The sequence below is a fragment of the Schistocerca piceifrons genome, chromosome 10 (assembly GCF_021461385.2).
Source record: "Schistocerca piceifrons isolate TAMUIC-IGC-003096 chromosome 10, iqSchPice1.1, whole genome shotgun sequence".
NCBI lineage: Eukaryota > Metazoa > Arthropoda > Insecta > Orthoptera > Acrididae > Schistocerca > Schistocerca piceifrons.
The window spans coordinates 72753170-72765978 of NC_060147.1; positions in this window are offsets into that span (position 1 = coordinate 72753170).

Genomic DNA, 12809 nt, shown 5'->3' on the forward strand with positions numbered 1-12809 from the left:
GACGCTTGGCACTATGATGATGGTGAAGCTAGCACCACCGTGAAGCCGCGTGGAGTGGATGCGTGGTCTGAGGCGCCGTGACACGGATTGCGCGGCCCCTCCCGCCATAGGTTCGAGTCCTCCCTCGGGCATGGGTGTGTGTGTTGTCCTTGGCATGACTTAGTTTAAGTAGTGTGCAAGTGTAGGGACCGATGACCTCAGCAGTTTGGTCGCTTAGGAATTGACACACATTTGAAAATTTGAGCACCGTGAAACGAGCAAGTCTGTTGTCTGTGATGGACAGTGTGTGCGAGTTTGTGGAAAAGAAAATAGTTGCTTGTTGAGGGTTAGACAAGGCTGATGCGGCATGGCAGTATGTGTACCGGATGCCGTAGCTATAGCGTGGCCAGGAAAGTCAAGATTAAAGTCGAACGCTCGCATGCGGCGTGTCTGTTTACAACTTGTGAGGGTTGGTGCGAGGGGCATTAAAGTCCGCTCCGGTCTGTGTGGAATTCGGGGCAGTTATTACCACACTAGCTTCTCAAAAATCTTTCCTACCGTTGTAAATGTGCAATTTCCTGTCACATGGATGTAACCACCAGTCAAAAGCCAGGATAACCAACTTTTGCAGCAGAGACCGATTTATGAAATATGAAGGCCTCTTTATGTAAGTTTTTTTTATATGTTTACAGAGAAAAATTGGTGACTTGCTGGACGTGTGTACTGTACCTGAGTGCTTTTTCCGCTGCCCTTTTCGTATATGCTCACAACACGCCTGCAGGACAGTGCAAAGTGGACGCGGCCGTACACGTGTCGGCGTAGCGGCGGACGCCGCCCTACAAAGCGGCGAGCTTGCACAGTGGCTGGGGACGCGGAAAGCCTAAAAACCTGGCCGCAGCTCGGGACGCCGGGCCGCGTTTGTTCTCGTTTGCGGGCCGTCCGCTGCCGCTGCGGATTGTTGCCGCTTTCTGCGAGGAATGCCGCGCGTGATTAACGGCGCACAGTATTACCATAATTACAATAGCAGCCGCGCGCGAGCGCACAAACAGGTGAGTGCTCGCGGTTGGCAGCACTGCGCGTTTCCGCCGCTGGCGCCCCGAGACGGGGGATTTCTCCAGACTCCGTAAAACCGAGGGGCCTGCGCGAGTTGTGCTGTTAGCATGTAGTACGTGCAGAGACAAATATCATCGGGGAAGGGTAAAATTTATGTACTACTGCATTTCATTTGGGTCCTCAGTCTCGTTTAATATTTTGTACATTTTCGCAATTAACTACATCGATTTCTATCGATGTAATCTCGAACGTTGTACAGAAGTTGTTATGGCGGGAGGGGGGGGGGGGGGGACGAGACTTTTATGGAAAACATTTGATGCGACTTACACGAAACTTCACTGTCACCACCCGCACTTCGTTCGGTGGATGATGGAAGTTTTCCCATCAAGCTGCATGAAATATATTCCAGGCCAGTTTTACTTTGACCACCTTGTATAACGAACGCGTTGTATGCAGTGGCTCGTTACGGAATAAGTAGACACCCGCCCACGCGTTGCTATAGCCGAGTGTGGTTAAATGGAAAATTGTAAATATAAAGGTTTTCCGAAATTCGCGGTAGAAACTTGTAGAACGTGTAGGGGGGAGCGAGTATATAGTAATCTGAATATTCCGTTCTACGACGGTGTCAGTTCCGATGTATGTCGCGTCCACGTCTGCTTGTCCAGGTATGCAGTACGGTACACAGGATGACGAGTGCTACTGCAGTGGACTAGTGGGTTCGTATGCAAAGTTTGATTTACGCCACTCCTGTAGAAGCAGAGGAAGATCTGCTGACAAGAGTTCTGCTGCTACGAGGGTTGAATGAAAAGTAATGCTTCCACCTTCGTTAATTCGCTTTGGATGGGAATATTTTAATAAATCAAACTCAGAAATAATCCTTAGAATGTGATCTTTAATTACCAATTTTCACTTTTCTTCATAATCACCAGTCAATTGGATATATTTCTACCAACGATGAACAAGTTTTCTGACGCCAGTCTGTTTCCGCAACCACAGTCCAACATTTCTCTCAACGTCTTCATCAGAAGCGTAATGATGTCCCATGATTGAATGGACAAAGGCATCAACTTCATTCTCATAACGTGAGAGCAGTTCCTGGCAAATATCAAGTCTGTGCTCTTTCATTTCAGGAGTCAGCATCCGTGGTACCCATCGTGCACAGATCTTCCGATAGCCAAGCAAAGCAAGAATTTGACCCACACTCTTTTGTGAAATGCTGACTGTGCTCTCAGTTTCTCTCTGAGTGATAGGACGATCGTCCTGAATCAATTAGTCAACATGTTGCTTCTGAAAACGGTGGTTGCTGTCACAGGACGTCCAACTCCTAGTTTGTCACGCAGGTCATATGTTCCCGCCTCAACGTCTTTAAACTTACTCGCCCAACGACGTACAGTACTCACATCAACACAATCACCATAAACTGCTGTCATTCTCTGATGAATCTCCTAAGGATGACACCTTCTGCTGTCAAGAATTCAGTGACTTCACGTTGCTTAAATCGCATTGACTGACCATCTGTGCAGGGTTCCATGCTTTACACTGTAACAACACAACCGTTCAATGCTAAGGCTTCCAGCCAACTAGAGCTGTAGAGAATAGGATACAGAACAAGCTAGTACCTGCCGCATACCAATGCTGCCGACTGTTGAAGAGTTACAAAAGCGGAGGCATTACTTTTCAGTCAAGCCTTGTATACTAGAAACTGGAGAGGAACATGGTGGGATGGAGATGTGTTCCAGAACATCCTTCGTAGGTACAATGTTTGTAACAAAGTTGCTGGTAGCCATATTGATCCGCTCTTGCAGTGCTCCAGTACTTTTCTGTAAGTACACTATACTGCTTTCTATTTTGTTTTGAAGTAATTTAAACACGTAATGTTTAAGTGTTAATACTACCAAATGTGCTTAAGTGATAAATGGATGTTTACTTATGTTTCCTTTCGAATTGTTCTCTAATAATTGTACTGTGACATATCTAATTAAATTCCTCAAGCAGGAATGGATGAGTTAAACATCTGGATTGATACGGTCGTAGAACGATGTACCCGCTCTCCCCTACCGTCCTAGAACTCATCCTTTGCGCTCTCTATGTCCATTTCTTGCCCCCCTCTCTGTCCAGCTACTCTTCTTGATCTTGAGCTTTGCTTATTGTTATTGCAATTTCAAGTCCTTTAGTACAATTCTAATCATAAGCCAATAATGCATAAATACAACTTTTTTGTCTACAAACAACGTTTCAAAAATTTGTAGCCTATAGGTGTCCAAACGTTTATTATAGTGACGGGTAAGAATTTAAGTAAGTCGGTCGAATACTTTCTCAGGTTCAGATATATTCATATGTTACATATATTCAGGTATACAGGGTGGTCCATTGATCTTGACCAGGTCAAATATCTCACGAAATAAGCGTCAAACGAATAAACTACAGAACGAAACTTGTCTAGGTCGGAGGGGGAAACCAGATGGCGCTATGATTGGCCCGCTAGATGGCGCTGCCATAGGTCAAGCGGATATCAGCTGCGTTCTTTAAATAGGAACCCCAATTTTTGTTACATATTCGTGTAGTACGCGAAGAAATATGAATGTTTTAGTTGGACCACTTTTTTCACTTTGTGATAGATGGTGCTGTAATTGTCACAAACATGTGGCTCACAATTTTAGACGAACAGTTGATAACAGGTAGGTATTTTAAATTAAAATACAGAACGTAGGTACGTTTGAACATTTTATTTCGGTTGTTGCAATGTGATACATGTACCTTTGTGAACTTATCATTTCTAAGAACGCATGCTGTTACAGCGTGATGACCTGTAAATACCACATTATTGCGATAAATGCTCAAAATGATGTCCGTCAACCTCAATGCATTTGGCAATACGTGTAACGACATTCCTCTCAACAGCGAGTAGTTCGCCTTCCGTAATGCATTGACAATGCGCTGACGCATGTTCTCAGGCATTGTCGGTGCATCACGATAGCAAATATCCTTCAACTTTCCCCACAGAAAGAAATCCGGGAACGTCAGATCCGGTGAACCAATCCACCTTTCATGAAATACGCCATTCAATACCGCTTCGACCACACGCGAGCTGTGTGCCGGACATCCATCATGTTGGAAGTACATTGCCATTCTGTCATGCGGTGAAACATCTTGTAGTAACATCGGTAGAACATTACATAGGAAATCAGCATACATTGCACCATTTAGATCGCCATCGATAAAATGGGGGCCAATTATCCTTCCTCCCATAATGCTGCACTATACATTAACCCGCCAAGTTCGCTGATGTTCTACTTCTCGCAGCCATCGTGGATTTTCCGTTGCCCAATGGTGCATATTATGCCGGTTTACGTTACCGCTGTGGATGAATTACGCTTCGTCGCTAAATAGAACGCGTGCAAAAAATCTGCCATCGTCCCGTAATTTCTCTTGTGCCCAGTGGCAGAACTATACAAGACGTTCAAAATCGTCGCCATGCAATTCCTGGTGCGTAGAAATATGGTACGGATGCAATCGATGTTGATGTAGCATTCCCAACACCGACGTTTTGGAGATTCCCGATTCTCGCGCAGTTTGTCTGCTACTGATGTGCGGATTAGCCGCGACAGCAGCTAAAACACCTACTTGGGCGTCGTTATTTGTTGCAGGTCATGGTTGACGTTTCACATGTTGCTGAACACTTCCTGTTTCCTTAAATAACGTAACTATCCGGCGAACGGTCCGGACACTTGGATGATGTCGTCTAGGATACCGAGTAGCATACATAGCACACGCCCGCTGGGCATTTTGATCACAATAGCCATACATCAACACGATATCGACCTTTTCCGCAATTGGTGAACGGTCCATTTTAACACGAAGGAAATACCGTCCGCACTGACGGAATGTTACGTGATACCACGTACTTACACGTTTGGGACTATTACAGCACCATCTGTCACAAAGCGGAAAAAGTGTTCCAACTAAAACATTCGTATTTCTTTACGTACTACACGAATATGTAATAAAAATGGGGGTTCCTATTTATAAAAACGGAGTTGATATCCGTTTGACATATGGCAGCGCCATCTAGCGGCCCAACCATAGCGTCAACTGGTTGCCCCCTTCAAGCTAGACAAGTTTGGTTCTTCGTAGTTTTTTCGTTTGACGCTTATTTCCTGAGATACTTGGGCCGGTCACGATCAATGGACCACCGTGTATAGCCAATGTCATCCGAATGTTCGTGTAAAAATTTGAATAAATCGGCCAAGAACTCGTCGAGGTCTTTGATAATAACATATATATATATTGTTGTGGCGTAGCAAGACAGCCACGCCACTCGGAAGTAGCCGAAAGGCACGCGTTAAGCTCACGTGGAGATTGGCGTGAGGTCTGAAACAGGAAACGTAATGAATGCTATAAAGAAAAGTACGTAGCTACTGGAATACTTAACTTTAATCCATCATGGTTGTACATCGCTATTGACGAAACAAGTGAGACTCTGTAGATTCAGGCAATAAACTACTAATGGCGCCTTGCGAAGTCGTAGCCATTGACTTAGCTGAAGGCTATTCTAAGTATCTGCTCTGCAAATAAGCGAGGCTTCGTCAGTGTGCATCACTAGCTACGTCGTCCGTACAACTGGGCGAGTGCTAGTAAGTCTCTCGAGGACTGCCGTGTGGTGGCGCTCGGTCTGCGATCACTGACAGTGGCGACACGCGGGTCCGACATGTACTAATGGACCGCGGCCGATTTAAAGCTACCACCTAGCAAGTGTGGCGTCTGGCGGTGACACCACACACACACACACACACACACACACACACACACACACACATATATGTATATATATATATATATATATAATAAAAACACCTTCGTATGTGAATAAGAGTTGTGTCAAAATTTCAAATCAACCGACTGACTACTTACGGAGCTTTAAGAACACAATCATACGCAAGGTTCATTTTGTGTATAAAGATGGCCCTTCCTTCGATTTCTTAACCCTAATTTCCTCTGTATCCGGACTGAACTAAAAATGTCTGCACAACGGTACAAATATCAACCGCATGTGTAGAGTGTCTTGTCTGGAAAGAAACTTATTCCATTCAGCCATCGTAGTTGATGTTGACTGTAGCAAGGCCTACTTCACGCTTTCCACTTTAGCTTGCATTCAGCGCTGCTCGGTTCTATGTGGGTTATCTTTTTTTCTTTCGGCAGAATTACTTGTTAAGTTAACTGTAGTACACAGCAGCGTGGGTGCGTTTGTCGAAGAAGAGTTGCAGAGTACGTAAAAGTGCTGCGATTAGGCTACTGACGCTGTAGGTGCATTGTTCCGGTCTTCCATTGCATAAAGTGAACCCGTACACAAGGTGCTTATCGCCCAAATCTTCGTGGCTCATTGGTGGCTCTTAATGCTCCAAGCAGTCCGATGACTCGAGGCGACGTATCGGCCATGTATAGCAGTATGGCTGAGTGGCTGCGACTCTTTTGTAACGCTGTTAGGAATGGTTTCGTTATTTTCGTTTCGCCGTGGTCGCATGGCATGAGGTGAAGAGGGTAGGATTCGGTTACGATTGTGGACGAGGCCGTAATCAGTTACTGTTGGTTGGCTTTCATTTTAATCACACACAATTTATTTAAAATCAACAACAAATTAAAATAAAGGCAATAATTGAAGTACTGTTTCACGGCTGAAGGCCTTAATGGCAATAAATTGAGACTTGTTTAACTTGTTGCAACTTACAAACCACAGTTATTAAAATATTGAAAACAAATCACCAAGGTCCTAGAGACTGACGCTAAAATACAGTTGCCACATTAAAATTTTAAGACAAGTAGCGACAGTCACGGCTGAACGCTTTTTACGCCAAGAAGGGCAATTAAAAGAAATGTAACAAACATACTGTTAAACAGCAATGCAATAGCAAAAGTTAATTTAAAATACAGGCAACTGATCATCAAACAGATAAGACAGATGATGGTAACTTGGTAACAGAATAATAAAACAATAACACAATAATAAAACACAAGGGCTAGTCACAGACGGTGCGCGGGGAATCGACCTCTGAGTAGGTTAGGCCGAAAACACTTTCGTGAGCGATGAGAAAGGGAGCCAAGAGCTGCATTCATTTCACAAAATGGTAACTCAGACTAGTGGCAGTCTAACGAATGACAAATGATAATCTGCTGAAGCTACTTAACGTCCCATAACCAATGCAACCATTGAACACCACGCCAAAGCCGGAACCGGCGGTCAGCACTACGTCCTCAGAATGTTGTGTTTAGAGCGTCCGAAAGGAGAAAGGAACCACTACTACCAGAGTAGAAGAAACACCAACCGACCTACAAAGCAAGGAAACTGTCAAAACTACACGCCTTACCGGACAGCAGCGGCAACTTCCAGGGCAGGTCACTAGGTTGTGAGCGGTCACCAGGCACGAAAAATATCGCTGGTTGAACTTAACAAATAGTAATACATAGAATGCAGCAATTAGTAACGAGAAGTCGAGGAAAGCCAATTAGATCCGCCTTCCCCAAGCACTCCACTCGCTGCTCTTTCGTCTTGGCGACACTGCGAGCAGCAACACGAATCCAAGTCGCTGGAGAATCGCGAGCTGTCAAAATGGTGGAGGTTTCACTGCTAGGATTAAAATCCACTCAACTTAAAGCTTGTTGGATCCGGTTGACGACTAGGTCGTGTACCCTCTCGACCACAGCCCTTCCATTTGGCATTGCATGCGTGCCGCCAGAGGTCCCAGCGTGTTCTACCACTGCCCTCTTGGCCCCTCCGGTGTCGCCAACCGAACTCTTACGCCCCACGACCCGAAAGAACAACGAAGTCACCCAAAGATAGGGCCACAGTTATTACATATCGATAAAGCCACTGCTGCCTCTAGCAGACAGGCAATGCTTGCGAAACCAAGTCGCGTCACTCAACACAAGAAGAAGATAAACATCCGCAACCATGTCAACTAAAGGATACGGTCTGGCCTTCAACAGAGGACGGAAACCTACAAACAGCACCAACGCGAGCCGCAGCATGGCTCATGAGGACTTTGTTAAAATTTATAATTAATAAGCAGCACGAAAATATTAAGACGGAGTAGGTGTTGCCACGTACTTTAAAAAGGGATACAAATGGTTCTGAGCACTGTGGGACTCAACTTCTGAGGTCATTAGTCCCCTAGAACTTAGGTTACTTAGGTTTAACTAATTCTAAGGACATCACACACATCCATGCCCGAGGCAGGATTCGAACCTGCGACCGTAGCGGTCTTGCGATTCCAGACTGCAGCGCCTTTAACCGCACGGCCACTTCGGCCGGCAACAAGGGATACAGACATGCAGACATCAATATCTTTAGTTTTTACAGTGATCAACAGTTTAAAATTCGTGATGTAGAGATGGGAAATCATGGAATATTAATAGTAGTGGTCACAATAACTTGAGTTACAGCCTGACGTCAGATTAAACATTCTCACTTCGTAAGGCAGCGCGAATATATAAATGGAGTTATTATTAAAAAAAATACTTTTTAGCATAACTATTCTGGAGCTATACCCAAGTCGCTTGCCAACGCATGTAATGCAACAAAAGTTGTGGGAACCGGCAGCACTACCATTAACAAAATTTTTTTAGACACGTCTAGATTGCAAAATCACTTTGAAAGTGCACTGATGCGACACGACTCATGGGATAGTGATATCAGTGTACGCGGATGGCGGTAGTATCGCGCACACAGAGTATGAAAGGGCAGTGCATTGGCGAAGGTGTCGTTTGTAGTCACATGGTTCATGTGGAAAGGTTGCAAAGTGAATTAACGGACTTTGAATACGGAATAGAAGTTCGAGCTAGACGCATGAGACATTCCATTCCGGGAATCGTTAGGGAATTCAATATTCCGAGATTCACAGGGTCAAAGAGCGTGCTGATAATACCAGATTTCAGGCATTACCTCTCACCGCGGACAACACACTGGCCGACGGACTTCAGTTAACGACCGAGAGCTGCAGCGTTTGCATGGAGGTGTCAGTGCTAACAGACAAGCAACACTGTGTCAACAGCAGAAATCAGTGCGGGACGCCTGTCGAACTTATACGTTAGGACAGTGCGGCGAAATTCGGCGTTTATTACCTATGGCAGCACACCATCGACCACACGCCATTGGCTGCAGCACCTCTCCTCGGCTCGTGACCCTGTCGGTTGAATCCTATACGACTGGAAAACCGTGGCTTGGTTAGTTCAGTCCCGATTTAAGTTGGTGGGAGATGATGGTGGGGTTCTACAGTGGAGCAGACCCCACGAAGCCACGAACTCAGGTTGTCTAAAAGGTACTGTGCAAGCTGATGGGCCGGACGGGGTGGCCGAGCGGTCCTAGGCACTGCAGTCTGGAAACGCGCGACCGCTACGGTCGCAGGTTCGAATCCTGCCTCGGGCATGGATGTGTGTGATGTCCTTAGGTTAGTTAGGTTTAAGTAGTTCTAAGTTCTAGGGTACTGATGACCTTAGAAGTTAAGTCCCATAGTGGTCAGAGCCATTTGAACCATTTTTTGCAAGCTGACGGTGGCTCCACAATGGTGTGGACTGTGTTTCCATGGAATGGACTGGGTCCTCTGGTCGAACTGACGACTGGAAATGTTTATGTTCGGATACTTGCTGACATTCTTACAGCAACGGTCTCATTTCACCAGACGACAATCATTCGCGACTTGTTCAAAGAACTTTTAGCCACTCATATCGTCCGGCATGAATCCCATAAATACACTTATGGGACATAATGGAATGGTCAGTTCGCGCATAAAATCCTGCACCAGCAACGCTCCCACAGCTGTGGACGACTATAGAGGCAGCGTGGCTCAGTATTTCTGCAGGGGACTTGCAAAGACTTGTTAATCTGCGAGACTGATAAGTGGAAAAGTAATTGAGCACTTCAAAATGAATTGGAAAAAAAGTGTACGACACATCTAGAGTTAATAAAATAAAAATGTGTTGTTTTACGTAGCTGCAAGGTACTTTGAAAACTGTTGTGTGAAAAAATCAGTGTGTTTATATATATTAAATAAACTGACAAAAACGTGAAGGGCCCAGAGATAGGTGGTGAGGGCTGGGGGTGAGGAACGAAATGAAACACAATTAGTTGAACTTGAAGTTGATGTTATTTCAATTATTACAAAATCGAGTCATATTTATAGAGAACTTGGCATTAGTGCTCACTTATCAGTATGAAGTTGCACTCCGTCTGGCCTATATACGTGCACTGTTTGGGTTTGGGAGGGTGCCATAAAGACGTTGTATAGTCTGCTGAGGCAAGGTGGACCATAACTGTCTTCCTTGACATTTTGGATATTGGCACTGGGACGGTATTGATATCCGAGCTGGAACCACACACGGTGTATCGCAGACAGATCTGGGTATCTTAGTGGCCATGAGTGTACCTCAGTATCACGCTGACAGTTCCTAGACACGTGTTAAATGTGCCCTGTTGGAAAATGGCGCCACAGTACTGTCCACTAGAGGACATACCAGACTGCCGTCAGAGCTCCGTCAACCACTATCAGCCGTGATCTGGTGTACCCCAGGGCTTCCCATACCATGACGCCAGGGGATCAATGATGTGCCTCTCGACGACAGAGTTGGTCCTTTCTCTTGTTCGCCGCTATACTCACCGATGATGGTCATCCGTGTTGTTGCGGAATCGCAGTTCATTGCGTAATACAACGCGACACCACTCCCCAGTAGTCCTAGCTTCCCGCTCACGGCACCACTCCAAACGAAGCCGCTTGTATCGTGGAGTTGAGGACAGCCTATGCATGGCCCTGTAATTCGCTTTTCCGACTGCTGCTGGTCTCCGACCCGTGTTGGAGGTTACTTGTACTCGGATGTCATGTCACAATTTGGCGGTTTCTTCCGGCGGCCAGACGTGCTCGACTGAAAATTGGAGGACAAGAATTCATGCCCTCGTGCTCACATGCGGTGACATCGGGTCCTGTCACATCCAAATGTGTCGCAGACCTGGATTCTGCAGTCTTGGACCAGCCGGCCAGTTGGAGACACACAATAAGGCCGCCTTCGAGCTCTGTCACGTAGATTAGCTGCCGCCTCTGCTAACATAGTTAATTTTCCATAGAAGAACTCTACGACACTGAGGCTTTCGAAATACTGGTTGAAATTGCTTGTTAAATTGGAAGTGTGTGGTGGCACCGAAGTGACCGATCGAGTGCTGCCGATGTTGCTGCCAACATTGCCATTGTGAATGAGGCAGTTGGAATTTATTCAGACGAATCCCAGTTTACGTTGTTAGTCCCTTTCTGCGTGATTAGCCTTCCACGTGACACAGTTTTCCTGACGTTGGCCGTATTGCTGGCTGTGAAGTCTGTATGAATTGTACTAGGATACACTTGGACAAACGATGTTTATAAACTAATTGCGGCATTTCGATGCTTGGTGCCCGGTGAACTTCACGCAACCGATTATCAAACAACGCTAATATGAAACAATTCATCATTGACTAGGAGAGGAAACTACGAACGAAGGTCAACGTCGCAAAATTCTGGTTTTGCTTCTCTAGAGGCGTGCTGTGATACGGAGATACCAATGTGTACCAGAAATGTAGAGATGTTCCTGCTGCTCGTAAATATTTATATTGTAAGTAGGCTGTTTAGGTTTTTTTTATTGGTAACGCCACGCAGCGCTCTATATGAAAATCGCTGACTGCTGTGTGCAGTCTGAGGCTGGTCGGCATTGTTGCAATAATCGCTATTGTACTGTTGGGCAGTTGGCTGTTAACAGCGCGTAGCGTTGCGCAGTTGGAGGTGAGCCGCCAGCAGTGGTGGATGTGGGGAAGTGAGATGGCGGATTTTTGAGAGCGGATGATCTGGACGTGTGTCCATCAGAAACAGTACATTTGTAAGAATGGATGTCATGAACTGCTATATATATTATGACTTTTGAACACTATTAAGGTAAATACATTGTTTGTTCTCTATCAAAATCTTCCATTTGCTAACTATGCCTATCAGTAGTTAGTGCCTTCAGTAGTTTGAATCTTTTATTTAGCTGGCGGTATGGCGCTCGCTGTATTACAGCAGTTTGAGTAACGAAGATTTTTGTGAGGTAAGTGATTTGTGAAAGGTATAGGTTATACTTAGTCAGGGCCATTCTTTTGTAGCGATTATTAAAAGTCAGACTGCGTTGCGCTAAAAAATATTGTGTGTCAGTTTAGTGTTGATTAGAATAAGTAAAAAGGGTAATGTCTGAGTACGTTCCGTTTTGCTCAGCCGTTTGAAAATCAAATAATGTAAGAGGTTTATCAGCACAGTAATTCATTAATTTTTCTAAGTGGACGTTTCAATATACGTGGTTGTTTTCTGAATAATGAGAAACTGCAGAAAACGATCGTTGAGATGATTAGGATCTAAATGGACGTACCGACATATGACTGAAAACGCCTTGTGTGTATGCTGCAGGATATTTATTAATTAATCCTGGCTTTACAGTGTAAGGCAGCGTACACGTACGACATGTTGTCACGAGACCACCATTGGAAAAGACATTCGAAGTGACCCCAACAAGCCGGCCATGGTGGCCGAGCGGTTCTAGGCGCTACAGTCTGGCACTGCGCGACCACTACGGTCGCAGGTTCGAATCCTGCCTCGGGCATGGATGTGTGTGATGTCCTTAGGTTAGTTAGGTTTAAGTAGTTCTAAGTTCTAGGAGACTGATGACCTCAGTCCCATAGTGCTCAGAGCCATTTGATACATTTTGACCCCAACATGCCTATAAACATGTACGGACAC